The sequence below is a fragment of the Gigantopelta aegis genome, chromosome 12 (genome assembly GCF_016097555.1).
Source record: "Gigantopelta aegis isolate Gae_Host chromosome 12, Gae_host_genome, whole genome shotgun sequence".
NCBI classification, from domain to species: domain Eukaryota; kingdom Metazoa; phylum Mollusca; class Gastropoda; order Neomphalida; family Peltospiridae; genus Gigantopelta; species Gigantopelta aegis.
This window is the reverse complement of record NC_054710.1, coordinates 20770060-20788684: the sequence shown is the minus strand read 5'-3', so window position 1 is coordinate 20788684 and position 18625 is coordinate 20770060. Positions and strand designations below refer to the sequence as shown.

The 18625-nt window shown below is 35.3% G+C and overlaps 1 protein-coding gene across 2 annotated transcripts in view; it reads right to left on the bottom strand.

Moving 5' to 3' along the window:
* The window catches only part of LOC121386321, a 105809-nt gene that overhangs the window by 53116 nt on the left and 34068 nt on the right, over positions 1-18625 (bottom strand). The window lies entirely within an intron of this gene.

The window sequence follows — 18625 nt, the reverse complement described above, 5'->3', positions numbered from 1 at the left end:
GAGACACGGGCGAGTGTAGTTTATGCATTCTACGCAGTGCAATGTCAATAATGTTGAACCAATATTCTAACGTTTAAATGGCAGCTCAAAGCAAAATATATTTGTATAATTCTTAACGAGAATTGTGGCATATTAGCAATTCAAATATGGATATAAATTAATTAATACTAGATACCAAAAACCAAAATGGCCTTAAAAATATATATTTGATATTCAAAATAAAATTAATTTACCGGTAATCCATAACTTCTGTCTACATTATACAATGTATATACGGTTTCGGTTTGCACGCATGGAAAAGGTTGAATTGTTATCAAAGCACTTAAGAATATTTTTTTAAATATGTACAATTTGTACATTTATGTTTGCAAAGGCCATGGTATATTTTAAAATTCCGATAATAACATATACATATTTTAACTTGTTACTATTTTGGTTCCCGTATGAGGCTTTTAAAATGTTTTGCGCGAAAAGGTGATTGTAGGATTGTTGCAGTGAATTTTGTTCACAGCTAGTGAGTAGTTATCTTTCGATATTTTCGAATTCGAGCGCTCGCTGCAAACAATATATTGCTTAATTGAACAGAAAAAACCCCAGCAAACAGAAAACTAACAACAACAAACAATGTCAAACAGCCCCACAGAAACAAAGAAAAACGTTCGTAAACATTTGCGTTATGAAACGCGCACCATACTTCGGCTATTTCCGTTAACTTTTGGGACTTTCAGCAAAGCCTTTGTACTTGTGTAATGTGTATTCATGGATGTGAATACATATTCGTAATCGTCACCTCATATTCGTGATATGTATCGTATTCGCCACCATGTGTATTCGTCACACCCCTATGCCATACCCAAATTGTTTTGCAGATTTAATTTTTTTTACTTGACCTTTTGACAAAATTAATGACTCTTATCATATCTGTATGATTTTCTTAACCTTAACCCTAAACCTAACCCATTTTCTTTCTGAAGGAGCCCCCCCCCCATGCATACCCCCAGTTGGCTGTGGTTGCATTCAATTCCACAGCGCCATACCCAAACATTTCTTTCTGGCAGAAACACTGACATGGGCATGCTGGTTGCTATATATAGGGTTTCAAACGAATCACTACACATTTTTTACATGGATTACAACTAATTTTGAGGGTAGAATGATGGAAATACATGGTAAAAAGATCTCAGGTTAGCACATTTTTCTCGGATATCTTTATAATTTTCGCCCGAATTTTAGGTGTTGCTCTACAGTACGGGGGCGGGTGTGTCTGTGTGTGTGTGTGTGTGTGGATTGGTGGGGGTGTGGGGGGGGGGGCAGTTGACCCCCCATCTGTCCCTGTCTTGCAAGCTTATGTCAACATATCCACACAGCAAGTTACATGTACAGTAAATTGTTAACACAACAGATAAAAAATAATATGTACATTATATTATTTAGTTTACTTCATAAGTAGCTGTTCTATGCTCCAGTCACCAGACATGCTCATATTGTCATAATTAAGCAAGGAATAATTCAATGGATATATATATATATATATATATAGTCTTCAAAAATATCAACTATTAGACCACAGAGTCTGACAGCCTAGTAAAGAACGTTCAGGTCTGTTTAACAACACACCAAAACATATTCCATTGTTTGCACATGCATCACGCAGTTGCCCCGTACACGTGCGTGGGGGTCATGCTCGATTTTGACAATTTCCAGGAAAGTCCATTAATCACTGTGGAACATTATTTCTGTCAATCTTTTTCATTCTGTTGATCATACAGTTGTTATTGTTTTGTTTTTAGTCATTTTTTATTGTTTGAATATGCGATTTACTGATAAAAAAACTTCACTTCTGAACCCAATCATCCTTCAAGATCTTTGGTGGTCATAAAACCTAATGTAAAACTGAACTACCGGTTGTAATGTTTGCCCAATTAATTCACTATTATCATATAACCATTCCCCACAGCTAATATACCTTGCAATTTTGGCAATTATAACTTCTTATTAGAGTTCCCCTACTTTTTTTGAAGAGTATATATATATATATATATATATATATATTTATTTATTTATTACATACCTATATTCAATCTTACTATAGGGATAAAGACATTTTCAAACCGTGTAATAAATGTATTTTGTATTACACATATGTGCAATCTGGACCGGAACTTTTAATGGGGAATTCCCTTTTTATTTTTACTGCAGTTAGCGCCTTTTATTTACTGACGTCATCTATGATTTACTAAATGACGTCACATCATATTTGAAACATTACACAAGGCTGCTGCAGAGTATGATCCTTAACGTTAAGCAAATCCATAAAAGGAGTTTTGATCATAGATTTAACAAAGTGTTGTTATGATGTTAAATTAAAAACTGTTTTTGTAAAACATGAAAGAAGGTACATGTACCTGTATGTAATAAATACAGAACTTCACATATGTTGTTTTTGCTTCCTATTTATTGCACTTGTTTATTTTGTGAACGAACATACCACGAGACCGTGTAGCGGTCTCGTGGTATATATTCTTGCACAATATATATACACACACACATATATACACAGCACTCAATTTTTACGGTCGTCCGGTCGTCTGTGATAACCTAATATTCAGTCGGGCAACTTAATTCTATGATACTAGTTGCCCGTCGGACTAACATTTTTAAACAGCGAGTTGTGTCCCATAATAATGCGCAGTTTCCTTGCCCACAATCGCTTTTAAACTGTCGTTATCTAAAGCGTCAGTCAATCAGTCGAAATCACGTGGGTCTGTTTGCCACTCGGAATTCCTCGGCCGATTCTGTGACACATTGTGAAAAATCGTAATTGCATGGCTGAAGTATTCTGAATAGGAAACATTCCAATGCGTTCGATTGGAACATAGAATGCATTCGATTGGAAAATAGCTGATGCGGTCTCGTGGAAAATAGCTGACGTATCACCAAATCACTGCTTCTGACATTGACTCTTTCTGATGTTGACTGTTTCTAATCAGGGTTCGCATGCCTTATGGAAAAAATGGAGTCATGGAATTTGATATTTAAAAATCCAGGTCTGGAAAACCTGAAAAACTATGATTTTTAATAAAAAGCAATGGAAAGTCATGGAAAATCATATCACATCCACGCAGAAAAAAAAAAGAGAAAAAAAGAAAAGAAAAAGAATTTTAATAATAAAAAAGTTATTCTTAGATCGGTAATTTCGCTCAATGTCTCGAATTCTCAAACTGGTTCTGGCTTGAATTAATCATACGACTTGCATTTGTATAGCTATTATGCATTACATTCAGGCATATCACATGCGACAGAAAATTAGTCATGCATGTACGACTGGTATTTGAATTGCTTTTACGGCATTATATTACACACATAATAGATATAGCTGAGAACCAATAAACCAGTTGTTTTACACGGGAATTGAGTTTAGAAAAATAACTGGTTTGACGTGTTTTATTCTATAGCAGTAACAATAAAGTTAACAGTTGCTTTACGTGGGAATTGGTTTTAAGAAAATAACTTGTTTGACGTGTTTTATTCTATAACAGTAACAATACAGTTAACAGCTAATGCCAGATAAATTAGATTCAAAGGTGCGATGTCGCCTTTGCCATAAATCATTTGATGTTTCTTTTTATTATATGGTCATGGAATTATGTTATTTGAGTCATGGAAAATTAACTTGCAAAAGGTGTACGAACCATTAGACTAATGTTGACTGTTTCTGATGTTGATGTCATTGCTTTTGATGTTTCAGTACCCAGTGTGCTGTGTTTTATCAGACTTCATTTTGAATTCAGGACTCTTATCTCTACTTTTTTTAATTCGCATTTCGACTTACAAAAAAAAGAAAAAAAAAGAAAAAAACTGAAGTGTGTATCAATTTTATTCTAGCCTTTATCATTCTCCAAAAATTTGGTGTTTTCAAATTTTAAATTTCTAATACAAAACCTTTTAAAATATTAAAAAATGATTATTTTCTTGTCAGACAGTACATATTACATTTACCTGTTGGTTGCTGTTTTATTGGAATATAAATATAACTCTATTTTCAAAACACGGATGAAATCAGGGCAACCTCAATGTGAACCCATACTAACATGTATATATATATATATACAGTCAAACTTCGATAACTCGATCTTGAAGGGGATGAAAAAATCGTTTGAGTTTCAGGGAATTCGAGTTTTCAAAATTAATATATAAGAGTTCAAATTTGAAACTGCTTTGCAGCTGGTTGATTTCGCTTAATATTTTAAGAAGCGTACACTTCGCTGTCTACCTCTGAACTCTGAAAACTATGCATCCCAAATTGAAAGGCGAATTAATATATTAGTCACCTCACCCCATCTCACCCCTGTTGTTGGCATCTTCACAACACCTGTGATACATTCATTTGCATATATTGTAAAAGTAACTAACAAATAAAACACTGGATGTCGAATAACACTATAAGTACATTTGTTTTACACAAAAAATTATTTACGCTTCGCACCTCTACTTTCTTTCTCCAATCTGGCCACCCACCCCCATTTCTGGGCCCTATGCAAGATTGCTTGGATGACAAGAAAGCAGAACTTTCTAAAACCTATTTGGCAAACCCCACGTTACTGGGTCCTTCCCCAGATTGCTCGATCTGTGATTGTATCAATTTTTAACATAACTAAATGACTGGTAATTGATAAACATTAATTGATATGTAAATAGAAAATCTAAAGTTTGACACGATGCACGCCTTTGAGAGCAAAAACAAACAGCGCTAACAATTATTACAAATGCTCTTTGAAGTTAACCAGACTGTGTCTGTATACAATTAAGTATTACATAGCGATACTCTCCACCACGGACGAACACCAACTACCAAACACAGGATCATTTCGTTCCGCTTAGTCGGCGATCTATTATTCTGCTCACCATAATCCTCAACAGCCAAGACCCACCCGAGACAGGCTCACTTCGCTTGATTGACATGATTGACAATACATTCGTCTTTAAAATACTATGGCAAAGACAGTTTGATCAATCCACACACCTCAAGTTTTAGAGGTGCATATTCTATTAAATCTTTATGGCGGAACCAAAGAATACGGTCGAGAGATCGAGTTTATTGAGTTTTCGAAGGTCGTTATTACTAGGTTGTATAGCAATTCAGCCGGGACTGTTTATTCAGATCGAGAGATCGAAGTTTTCAAGAGATCGAAGGTGGAGTGATCGAAGTTTGACTGTATGTATATGTATATATATATGTATATATATATGTATATATATATGTATATATATATATATATATATATATATATATATATATATATACTGAACAAAAAAAGAAACTTCCAATTTGTACATATAGTATTTGTTGTGTTAAAGAATTCATTGTGTAATGAACTTATATAGGTAGTATTAGCCTTGAGCTGTATTATCAGGATTCATGAATTTTCTCGATTATTTTTGCACTGTTAATCGTCGACAACGTGAAATTCAATTTGCACGTGCAGCATGGTTCGACATGTCCCATGTAGTATTCGGTCAATTTGTTTTACTCGTCTTACTGACATTGTTGTCAAGTGAACGAAAACGCTTTAAAATTTGTAAAAAAAGTTTAAAGATTTTTTACATTGTAGCATTTTTAGTATGCCAAGAATACCCAATAATTTACGCGAACGGGCGATTGGCATGCTTGATGCTGGCATGTCGACAGAAGACATTGCAAGGCATGTTGGGAGTTCTAGTCGAGCGATACGAAATCTTCGCGTAAGATTTTGAACGACAGGAAGCACCAACGACTTGCCACGTCGTGGACGTCCGCGTGTTTACAACGCGTGGTCAAGACCGCTATATCATGAACACGCATTTGCGCAATCGATTCCTAACTGCCACTGCTACTGCTGCTAACACACCTGGGCTTCATAATAACCGAATCAGTGGGCAAAGTAATCGTCTGCGGGAGAACGGTTTACATGCACGACGTCCTTACGTCAGATGCGTTTTAACACAACGTCATCGTCTAAATCGGGCACGTGTACACACTCGTTGGATACAACGTGGTGATGGCAGGGTGCGCGTCTACCATAGGAGAAATGAACGCTATGCTGACTGTTGTGTTCTTGAACGAGATCGTTTCAGGGGTGGGGGTTCTGTCATGGTCTGGGCAGTCATTGCCCATGGTTATCGTTCACCACTAGTCGTCATTGATGGCAATTTAAATGCTCAACGTTACCGCGATGACATTCTCGCTCATCATGTCATTCCTCTGTTCCATAACAACGCCAACATCTCGATTTTTCAGCATGATAATGCCACCTCTCATACAGCTAGAGACACTGTACACTGGAGAAATAACATTGATTTCATTGATGACTGGCCCACTAAAAGTCCTGATCTCAACCCCATCGAGCATGTCTGGGATAGTTGGACAGACGATTGAGGCGTCGTCCCAACCCACCCGCTAATGTAAACGAACTTTGTCAAGCGCTCATTCAGGAATGGAACAATATTCCACAGGCAGAAATCAACATTTAGTCAATTCTATGCGCCTGCGATGCACTGCATGGTAATTCAAGAGGTGGTCATACCCGTTATTACACTAATTACCACACTTGGTCAAAATTTCTCCCAGTTTTCTGTTAACCTATGGCCATGTTTTTTGCACCAAACGATGCATCATGGAACACTCTTTAAACACAGTATATAACAATTATTCCCCCGGTTTGTTTTCATCAAGTTATGTTCAAGCAAAGTTAGCGGAAGTTTCTTATTTTGTTCAGTATATATATATATATATATATATATTTATATGAGCCGTCACATGGGAAAACCTACAACTTGGCAAAAAAAAGAGGATTTTTTTTTTGTGTTAAATAACAGGTAATAACCTTAAAAAACTAAATCTCTGGCTCTATCCCTTATTCTGCCGCATTCTTTTTGCTAAATTTAAAGAATTTTCACCTGAATAGTAATTTTATTAAAATCCATGGGCATTTTAACATGAAATTACACCCATATATACCATAATGATCCACCTACGTAATGATAGCATTTTGTAGATGGTTATTTATTTATGTTACCATGGCAACAGCTGGGCTAAATTTAAGTGTATGCTGGTCTACGTAACGCTACATTTTATAGTCAGTTATATTATTTATGTTACCATGGCAACAGCTGCAAATTTCAATATACCATATTTTCATTAATAATTATGAAAACCCTAATATTTTTCTTTTAATTTAAGTCTATGCTGTGATTTATTAACCATACTGCTTGATGTAAAGAAAAAATTAAGTTGACAACTGCGTTTTTTCTGAAAAATAGGGTCAGATGCGCATTCGGCTATCAACACATTTTTGTAAATTATGAACATAATTTCCAACATTAACTATTATACATTTCTGGTAATATTATTAAAATCAGTTGACATTTCAGCATGAAATTACACACATATATACTAAGAATATCCACCTACGTAAGGCTAACATTTTTATAGTCAGTTATATTATTTATGTTACTATGGCAACACCTGCAAATTTCAATATACCATATTTTTATTAATAATTATGAAAACTTTAATTAAAAACTTTTCTTTTTTTAAAATTTAAGTCTATGCTGTGATTTATTAACCATACTGCTTGATGTAAAGAAAAAATTAAGTCGACAACCGCGGTTTTTCTTACACAAAAAATTATTTACGCTTCGCACCTCTACTTTCTTTCTCCAATCTGGCCACCCACCCCCATTTCTGGGCCCTATGCAAGATTGCTTGGATGACAAGAAAGCAGAACTTTCTAAAACCTATTTGGCAAACCCCACGTTACTGGGTCCTTCCCCAGATTGCTCGATCTGTGATTGTATCAATTTTTAACATAACTAAATGACTGGTAATTGATAAACATTAATTGATATGTAAATAGAAAATCTAAAGTTTGACACGATGCACGCCTTTGAGAGCAAAAACAAACAGCGCTAACAATTATTACAAATGCTCTTTGAAGTTAACCAGACTGTGTCTGTATACAATTAAGTATTACATAGCGATACTCTCCACCACGGACGAACACCAACTACCAAACACAGGATCATTTCGTTCCGCTTAGTCGGCGATCTATTATTCTGTATTATCACCATAATCCTCAACAGCCAAGACCACCCGAGACAGGCTCACTTCGCTTGATTGATTGACAATACATTCGTCTTTAAAATACTATTGGCAAAGACAGTTTGATCAATCCACACACCTCAAGTTTTAGAGGTGCATATTCTATTAAATCTTTATGGCGGAACCAAAGAATACGGTCGAGAGATCGAGTTTATTGAGTTTTCGAAGGTCGTTATTACTAGGTTGTATAGCAATTCAGCCGGGACTGTTTATTCAGATCGAGAGATCGAAGTTTTCAAGAGATCGAAGGTGGAGTGATCGAAGTTTGACTGTATGTATATGTATATATATATGTATATATATATGTATATATATATATATATATATATGTATATATATATATATATATATATATATATATATATACTGAACAAAAAAAGAAACTTCCAATTTGTACATATAGTATTTGTTGTGTTAAAGAATTCATTGTGTAATGAACTTATATAGGTAGTATTAGCCTTGAGCTGTATTATCAGGATTCATGAATTTTATCGATTATTTTTGCACTGTTAATCGTCGACAACGTGAAATTCAATTTGCATGTGCATGCATGGTTCGACATGTCCCATGTAGTATTCGGTCAATTTGTTTTACTCGTCTTACTGACATTGTTGTCAAGTGAACGAAAACGCTTTAAAATTTGTAAAAAAATTTAAAGTTTTTTACATTGTAGCATTTTTAGTATGCCAAGAATACCCAATAATTTACGCGAACGGGCGATTGGCATGCTTGATGCTGGCATGTCGACAGAAGACATTGCAAGGCATGTTGGGAGTTCTAGTCGAGCGATACGAAATCTTCGCGTAAGATTTTGAACGACAGGAAGCACCAACGACTTGCCACGTCGTGGACGTCCGCGTGTTACAACGCGTGGTCAAGACCGCTATATCATGAACACGCATTTGCGCAATCGATTCCTAACTGCCACTGCTACTGCTGCTAACACACCTGGGCTTCATAATAACCGAATCAGTGGGCAAACTGTTCGTAATCGTCTGCGGGAGAACGGTTTACATGCACGACGTCCTTACGTCAGATGCGTTTTAACACAACGTCATCGTCTAAATCGGGCACGTGTACACACTCGTTGAATACAACGTGGTGATGGCAGGGTGCGCGTCTACCATAGGAGAAATGAACGCTATGCTGACTGTTGTGTTCTTGAACGAGATCGTTTCAGGGGTGGGGGTTCTGTCATGGTCTGGGCAGTCATTGCCCATGGTTATCGTTCACCACTAGTCGTCATTGATGGCAATTTAAATGCTCAACGTTACCGCGATGACATTCTCGCTCATCATGTCATTCCTCTGTTCCATAACAACGCCAACATCTCGATTTTTCAGCATGATAATGCCACCTCTCATACAGCTAGAGACACTGTACACTGGACAAATAACATTGATTTCATTGATGACTGGCCCACTAAAAGTCCTGATCTCAACCCCATCGAGCATGTCTGGGATAGTCTGGACAGACGATTGAGGCGTCGTCCCAACCCACCCGCTAATGTCAACGAACTTTGTCAAGCGCTCATTCAGGAATGGAACAATATTCCACAGGCAGAAATCAACACTTTAGTCAATTCTATGCGCCTGCGATGCACTGCAGTGGTCAATTCAAGAGGTGGTCATACCCGTTATTAAGTGGGTGGGTTTTTTTTTTAACCCCTACCACACTTGGTCAAAATTTCTCCCAGTTTCTGTTAACCTATGGCCATGATTTTTGCACCAAACGATGCATCATGGAACACTCTTTAAACACATATATAACAATTATTCCCCCGGTTTGTTTTCATCAAGTTATGTTCAAGCAAAGTTAGCGGAAGTTTCTTATTTTGTTCAGTATATATATATATATATATATATATTTATATGAGCCGTCACATGGGAAAACCTACAACTTGGCAAAAAAAAGAGGATTTTTTTTTTGTGTGGTAAATAACAGGTAATAACCTTAAAAAACTAAATCTCAAGTATTTGGGCTCTATCTTAACCCTTATTCTGCCGCATTCTTTTTGCTAAATTTAAAGAATTTTCACCTGTTCTACATTTGTAGTAATTTTATTAAAATCCATGGGCATTTTAACATGAAATTACACCCATATATACCATAATGATCCACCTACGTAATGATAGCATTTTGTAGATGGTTATTTTATTTATGTTACCATGGCAACAGCTGCAAATTTCAATATACAATTTTTTCATTAATAATTAAGAAAACATGAATAAAACACTACTTTTTTTTTTTAAATTTAAGTGTATGCTGTGATTTATCCATCTACGTAACGCTAACATTTTATAGTCAGTTATATTATTTATGTTACCATGGCAACAGCTGCAAATTTCAATATACCATATTTTCATTAATAATTATGAAAACTTTAATTAAAAATTAATATTTTTCTTTTAATTTAAGTCTATGCTGTGATTTATTAACCATACTGCTTGATGTAAAGAAAAAATTAAGTTGACAACTGCGTTTTTTCTGAAAAATAGGGTCAGATGCGCATTCGGCAATTAACACATTTTTGTAAATTATGAACATAATTTCCAACATTAACTATTATACATTTCTGGTAATATTATTAAAATCAGTTGACATTTCAGCATGAAATTACACACATATATACTAAGAATATCCACCTACGTAAGGCTAACATTTTATAGTCAGTTATATTATTTATGTTACCATGGCAACACCTGCAAATTTCAATATACCATATTTTTATTAATAATTATGAAAACTTTAATTAAAAACTTTTCTTTTTTTTAAATTTAAGTCTATGCTGTGATTTATTAACCATACTGCTTGATGTAAAGAAAAAATTAAGTCGACAACCGCGGTTTGTCTGAAAAATAGGGTCAGATGCGCATTCGGCTATCATCGCATTTTTGTAAATTATGAACATAATTTCCAGCATTAACTATTATACATTTCTGGTAATATTATTAAAATCAGTTGACATTTCAGCATGAAATTACACACATATATACTAAGAATATCCACCTACGTAAGGCTAACATTTTATAGTCAGTTATATTATTTATGTTACCATGGCAACACCTGCAAATTTCAATATACCATATTTTTATTAATAATTATGAAAACTTTAATTAAAAACTTTTTTTTTTTTAAATTTAAGTCTATGCTGTGATTTATTAACCATACTGCTTGATGTAAAGAAAAAATTAAGTCGACAACCGCGGTTTGTCTGAAAAATAGGGTCAGATGCGCATTCGGCTATCATCGCATTTTTGTAAATTATGAACATAATTTCCAGCATTAACTATTATACATTTCTGGTAATATTATTAAAATCAGTTGACATTTCAGCATGAAATTAGACACATATATACTAAGAATATCCACCTACGTAACGCTAACATTTTATAGTCAGTTATATTATTTATGTTACCATGGCAACAGCTGCAAATTTCAATATACCATATTTTCATTAATAATTATGAAAACTTTAATTAAAAACTAATATTTTTCTTTTTATTTAAGTCTATGCTGTGATTTATTAACCATACTGCTTGATGTAAAGAAAAAATTAAGTTGACAACCACGTTTTTTCAGAAAAATAGGGTCAGATGCACATTCGGCTATCAACACATTTTTGTAAATTATGAACATAATTTCCAACATTAACTATTATACATTTCTGGTAATATTATTAAAATCAGTTGACATTTCAGCATGAAATTACACACATATATACTAAGAATATCCACCTAAGTAAGGCTAACATTTTATAGTCAGTTATATTATTTATGTTACCATGGCAACACCTGCAAATTTCAATATACCATATTTTCATTAATAATTATGAAAATTTTAATTAAAAATTAATATTTTGCTTTTAATTTAAGTCTATGGTGTGATCTATTAACCATACTACTCGATTTAGAATAAGAATTAAGTAGACAGCCAATTTTATTTTTTGAATAATAGGGTCAAATGCACATACTACCATCAACGCATTTTTGTAACTTGTGGACATTGTGTCCAACATTACCTAGACACTAAAAATATGTATACTATCCTTATTACTTTATATATCTTTGTCAAATGACACAAGATTTAAAAAAAGGTATATGCCCTTTCACTTCCTGTCATTTTCAAATGAACATAATTAATCCTGTTACCATGGTAACCAATGCAAAAAGAGGAACCGTTTCCCATATGAAATGTTTTAAATGAATTTATTTGAATACAAATCACTGTATAATGATGTAATAATAAGCTCCCAGCTGTTTACAAGAGATGGGTGAAAATTGTGAATTCTGTTACCACGGTAACCAATGCAAAACAGAAAATGTCTAAAAAAATATCATTTTCAAGGACTGAGAAAAAACAACAATGTATAGTGACATAATTGTACTATGCCTGTAGAAAATATATATGAAGCTTATTAATTCTGTTACCATGGTAACCAGTTCAAAACTATGTTACCATGGTACCCAGATCGAAACTGTTACCATGGTAACCAATGCAAACTATTGGTTACCATGGTAACGTATGTAAAACTGGAAACTATTTGCTGTGTGCATGCAACTTTTGGGTCATAAGGTCAAAAGTAAAGGACACCAGTAATCAATAATTTGAGGGTACTTGAAAACTCCACATCATAACTGCCGCAACTAGGTGGTTATGGGGTTTGGAATCTTTTTAAATTGGACACTGTATTTCATGTACACACTTTAAGCAGCAGCTATCTTACTATAATCATTCTAAAAATTATTAAAACGTATCCATTAATTCCCAAGATTTTAGGGTACATAATTTTACCCTTCATACCCTCTGGCAGAAACCCTGGACACTGATATTAGAATAATAGAAATAGTAAAAAGGATTTTATGCATTTCCGTAATTTATTGTGACACAAGATACTTGCCATAGTGCTTCACACGGGCACAATTGTAAAAAAAAAGAGAAAAATGTCCATTCATCTAAAAAATGTTTTAAGCCCAAAGAAACAAACATCAACATGTGAGCCCTAATTAAAATTCAATATGTACCATATACATAATGTGTATCCAGTGTTGAACGCTTGTGCATGATACAAAATAGATCTAAACGGTCACCTGAGTAAATTGCTGACCACAACTACCAAACACATGGATGGAGTGCGGAGCACCCATTTTCCTAGGGGATTAAAATGACCAAATTCATGGTTTTGGGTTTTCCATGGGTGAGAGCAACTATCAAATAAATTTGGTTGGAAATGGTCTAGTATTTCTGAAAACATAATAGTTTAAATGCATTTGTCTATATGATAGATGGTTTAATGAATTTGTCTCCTACCGGAGGGCGGCAGGGGACACGACATTAACGAAATTCGCAAAACTGATATTTGTATGGTATTCCTGGACACGATAATTGGCTTAATTTCCCCTATTTGTGCCCCACCTTTAGGAGAGGGGTAGAATGACCAAATTCACAAGGAAATGGGTCACGAATATGCAATTTCTATATAACTATTGTGATCTCCATCCCCACCTAGGGGACATTCACAAGTTATTTACACTGGTCATCTATTTGCCTTTATATATTATTTGAATACTATCCAGGTATAGCATTTCGGGCAAATGAGCTGGCCTAAAACCTTTTAACCATGTATTTCCATCATTTTACTCTGACACAATATTAGTTGTAATCCATGTAAAAATATGTAGTGATTCATTTGCAACCCTATATAGCTGTTCATGGCTGTAACTAGGATTTAAACAATGAACCAATGAGCATGGAAGGTGCAAGACACCATTTTGCAGTCATTTCAGGAAGGTTACATACTTAAAACATCAGTATCAATAAACTATTTTTCTATTATTTTAACAACACCCCCCCCCCCCCCCCCCCCCCCAAAATGCATTCCTCCCACACCAGGGGCGGGATGCAGCCCAGTGGTAAAGCACAGTTGGTTTGGGATTGATTCCCATCGGCGGGCTCACTGGGCTATTTCTCGTTCCAGCCAGTGCTCCATGACTGGTATATCAAAGGCTGTGGTATGTACTATCCTGTCTTTGGGATGGTGTATATAAAAGATGCCTTGCTACTAATGGAAAATTGTTGGGGGTTTTCTCTCTAAGACTACTAGTATGTCAAAATTACCAAATGTTTAACATCCAATAGCCGATGATTAATAAGTGTGCTCTAGTGGTGTCGTTAAATAAATAACACACACACACACACACACCATTGCCTCTACCCGTTAGCTGAGACCCTGCTGTTTGGCAGTAAAGCTAATATGAATAATAACTGTTGTTATCTAGATTCAGGGATTTTCGTTCAACTCTGGCAGAAATGTGCCTGCATGCCCAACAAAAATGAGAGCCCGTACGCTTAGGCCTATGCCGCTTCATATTTTAATTTTTTTTAATTTTGGGCCCTGTCGCTTAGGCCCTTGGAGAGGGAGGTCAGAATGTGTTTATGTGTGGCACAAAATGTAGTTGGAACTGATTAAAAATTTTTTGAGAAGTCAAAAACGTGAAACGCGTGACGCACAGTAGTCCGAGCGGACGTAGAAAATGTGCTCCCTACCGCAATAGGTCACACAAGTAAATGTTTAAAAACATTATTATCGGAATCATGAATTTATATTTGTGCAACTTCTTCTTACATGTTTATTGACGGAGTGAAAGAAGAAGAAATCACTGGCAGTTGGTTCCGCGAAGTATTGTATCTGGGTCAAGGGTCGATAATATAGGTCAACTACACTTCAAAGTTTTTGCGATTTTTCTTTGATATTTTTATCAACAGTATAGGATCGTTTTATGATTTGTGATTATTACATCCAGAATACAACATTTTAATTGCATTAAATAATTTGTTTAACGATTTTTGAGACAAAACAATGTTTCGGGTCGTTGCCTACACAACAGTGTCCGCCCTGCTAAAGTACGTGGAATGTTTTTCTTTTTAATTGTTATTTTAAAAAATTTAGTTATCACCGTATTTTTAAAATAAAAAACGTGATTACTTACTGTGAATCTATTGCAAACCATTATCCTACTGTAATTTTCACATTTTATATAGGTCCATATAGTTACCGCACACATTTTTTGGGGGTGTTGCGTAACACGAAAAAGGACCGTGTCGATGTTCTAAAAAACGGTCGATAACTGTTGCATGGAAAAAAAAATTGACCTCGCGGTAAGGGTGTGTATACCCCCGACGCATCCACACCAATTGGTACCGTACAGGCCTGATGTACTAATCATAAGCGTACGGGATCCCGTTTTGTTTTGTAGGGGTGGGAGAGGGAGAAGGGCAGGCTGATTTGTGCCCGAATTAAACGAAAATACCACCAACTAAAAAAACATTTATTAGTTTTAGCGTTATTGCCAACCAGCTATATATAATATAGGGTTTCAAACGAAGCGCTACACAATTTTACATGGATTTAATTACAACTAGTATTGTGGGAGAAATGTTGGAACTACTAGTACATGATGAAAAGGTTTCAGGCCAGCTCAATTTGCCCGAATGTCTCTGTCGTATTCGCCCAAATTTTAGATTTTGGTACTAATAAATTTATCAAAATACAATAGATCCAACAGTGCAACACAACTACAGTTTACCTCATGATGATTAATTTATCTTTATAACATTTGCAGATATGTGTGCAGGGAATGGGTCGACCCCCTTTCCGGTCCCTGCTCGAGCAGATTTAAAAAACAAAAAAATCAATACATATTCCGGCGGAGCATTACAGAAATCCCCTATAAACTTCGCTCTCCAGACGAAGTAGGGCGATCTCGCCGTAAATTCCATATACTGCTGGGCGAAATCGCCGTACTATATATATCTAACTAAAGAGGAATTTTATTATTTAAAATGTTTGTATTACTATCATTTACTGCATGAAATGATACGAACAATGTTCAAATCAAATGTGATGTGTCCTTTTTTTCTGTCTTTGCCTGTTAAAGTGTTTCTTGTGAGTATAGTTTTCTCGCAGTGACCACTGTGCATACCGTTTTAAAGACGATTAACACTAATAATAGTGAACTCTAATCAACATATAGACATAAACTGTTATAATGAATTATAATTTCCCTGTAATAAAACTGAAATCGTGAAATGCTAATAAGCAATATTATTATAATAACCAATTTATTGTAATAAACAGTGACATTCCCGTCTGCTTATATGTATATAGAGTACGGCGATTTCGCCCAGCAGTATATGGAATTTACGGCTATCTCGCCCGTGGCGAGATCACCCAGGCGAGATCGACTGGTGGCGAAATCGTCGGACTCCCTCCAGACACCCATACCTAAAATCCCAGCACACATGCCTGATTTTTAAAAGATTGTCATCCACCATACAACATTATTACAAAACATTCACTGCTTATATACGCTTATTCATAAAAGCCATGCACAGCACCCCCCCCCCCCCCCCCACACACACACACCAAATCCTTGGATCCGCGACTGGTACAGTAATAAAAACAAAAAACCGGTGGCGCCACATAATTATGTGTGACACGCAACGAGAATGTTTTGTGATTGGTTATTGAAAATAATGTAGGTCACGGTATTCTGCAGACTACTTCAGCAGATATTCGTAACCTATCGTTTGTAATTCATTTTTTAAAAATGAGAACAAATATATATCTACTCAGTAAAAAAAAAGTAAAGTTTGTTTTATTTAACGACGCCACTAGAGCACATTGATTTTTTATCTTATCATCGGCTATTGGGCGTCAAACATATGGTCATTTTGACACTGTTTTGAAGAGGAAACCCGCTGTCGCCACATAAGCTACTCTTTTTTTCGACAGGCAGCAAGGGATCTTTTATTTGCGCTTCCCACAGGCAGGATAGCACAAACCATGGCCTTTGTTGAACGAGTTATGGATCACTGGTCGGTGCAAGTGGTTTACACCTACCCATTGAGCCTTGCGGAGAACTCACTCAGGGTTTGGAGTCGGTATCTGGATTAAAAATCCCATGCCTCGACTGGGATCCGAACCCAGTACCTACCAGCCTGTAGACCGATGGCCTGCCACGACGCCACCGAGGCCGGTTCTACTCAGTAGTGATTAATACTAATGTGAATGTTGAAAAGGAAAAACTGGCAGAAAAACAACACACAACAAAACAACGACGAACACCGAGCACATGTGCGTATTCGATCATATAGTCGACGTAACTGTTCAAGTAAACATAGTTAGTTAGAATATCGTCTGCTGTAGTATAAGTAACCACGTTGTAATTATTAATGAAAACAGTTAGCCGCACATGCAAGCAACGTGTACTACTGCTGTCAAATTGTATGGCGGGAAATGTGCTGTCACATGACCTGTTGTTTATAAATAGAAACACGGAAATGGCGCTTTTCGACGACTGTTTATGCCGTCGGATTACAATTATTTGATTGTGTTTGTACCTTTTTTAGGCATTAAAAGTGATACTTTTTCTAATTTAATGCAACTGTCATAATGTAGTTCATATATAATAGTATATTATGACAACTTTGTAGAGATAAAAGAAACCGCTACCAAAAAAACAAGAAACAATAACAAACAGTAGCACGCGCCATTTGACGGGTCATTTTTGTTTTTAAAAAAAACATGATGTACACCAGCAATTTAGCAAATATTTGGATATGTCATTCTAAGACTATTTATTGACATTTTTTTACTTTGTTTTTGACAAAAATGTCAACAATTAATTTGTAAAACGATTTTTAAATGAAAACAATGCAAAGTGACGTCATTGTGATGACGCTTGACGTGTATACACGTCAACGGCACGATAAGGGTTAATTATATCTTGTAAAAATATAGCATTATTGACATCACTTTTTCAACATCAAAGTAGATGATGTCAAAATGAAACTTCAACGTTATTACCATATTCTAGGTTACTTCCCGCCCAATTTCAATAAAAGCAGTGGATTTGGAATCGGTACTTTTTTCTTTTTTAATTTTCTGTTTATCCAGTATCTTAAGTTATATATTCTGATGGGGTTTTTTGTTTTGTTTGTTGTTGTTTGTTGGGGGTTTTTTTTTGGGTGGGGGTGTGTGTGTTAAAGTAATCTATTGTGATATATTCCGAATTTTTTTTTTTTATTATTATTATTTAAAAAAAAAAAATCTATAGATCCAATACATGATGTAATACTAATTAGTAAATTATAGGGCATGAAATTTAGCGAACTACAACATTTCGCACCTTTTTTTCAAATTCCTGTTGCATTTCGCACACGACCCCACTTTATTCACATTCCTGTATCGTCCATAGAGTATTTTCATATTATGTAACATTGTTGGTGTTGTACTGTCGAACTATATCGTTTCATTCTTCGGTTGGTAGACGACATGTTGTATCCTGGTATTTGGTGCGGAGAAAGGGTCGAATGGTTTTATACAGGTAGCGTTGTTTCTGTTGAGACAAGTGTTTTCGCTGCTCACATGTTGTGATGTGTACGAAAATGCAACTGAGCAAAAACTTCCGTAGCTGACGATAG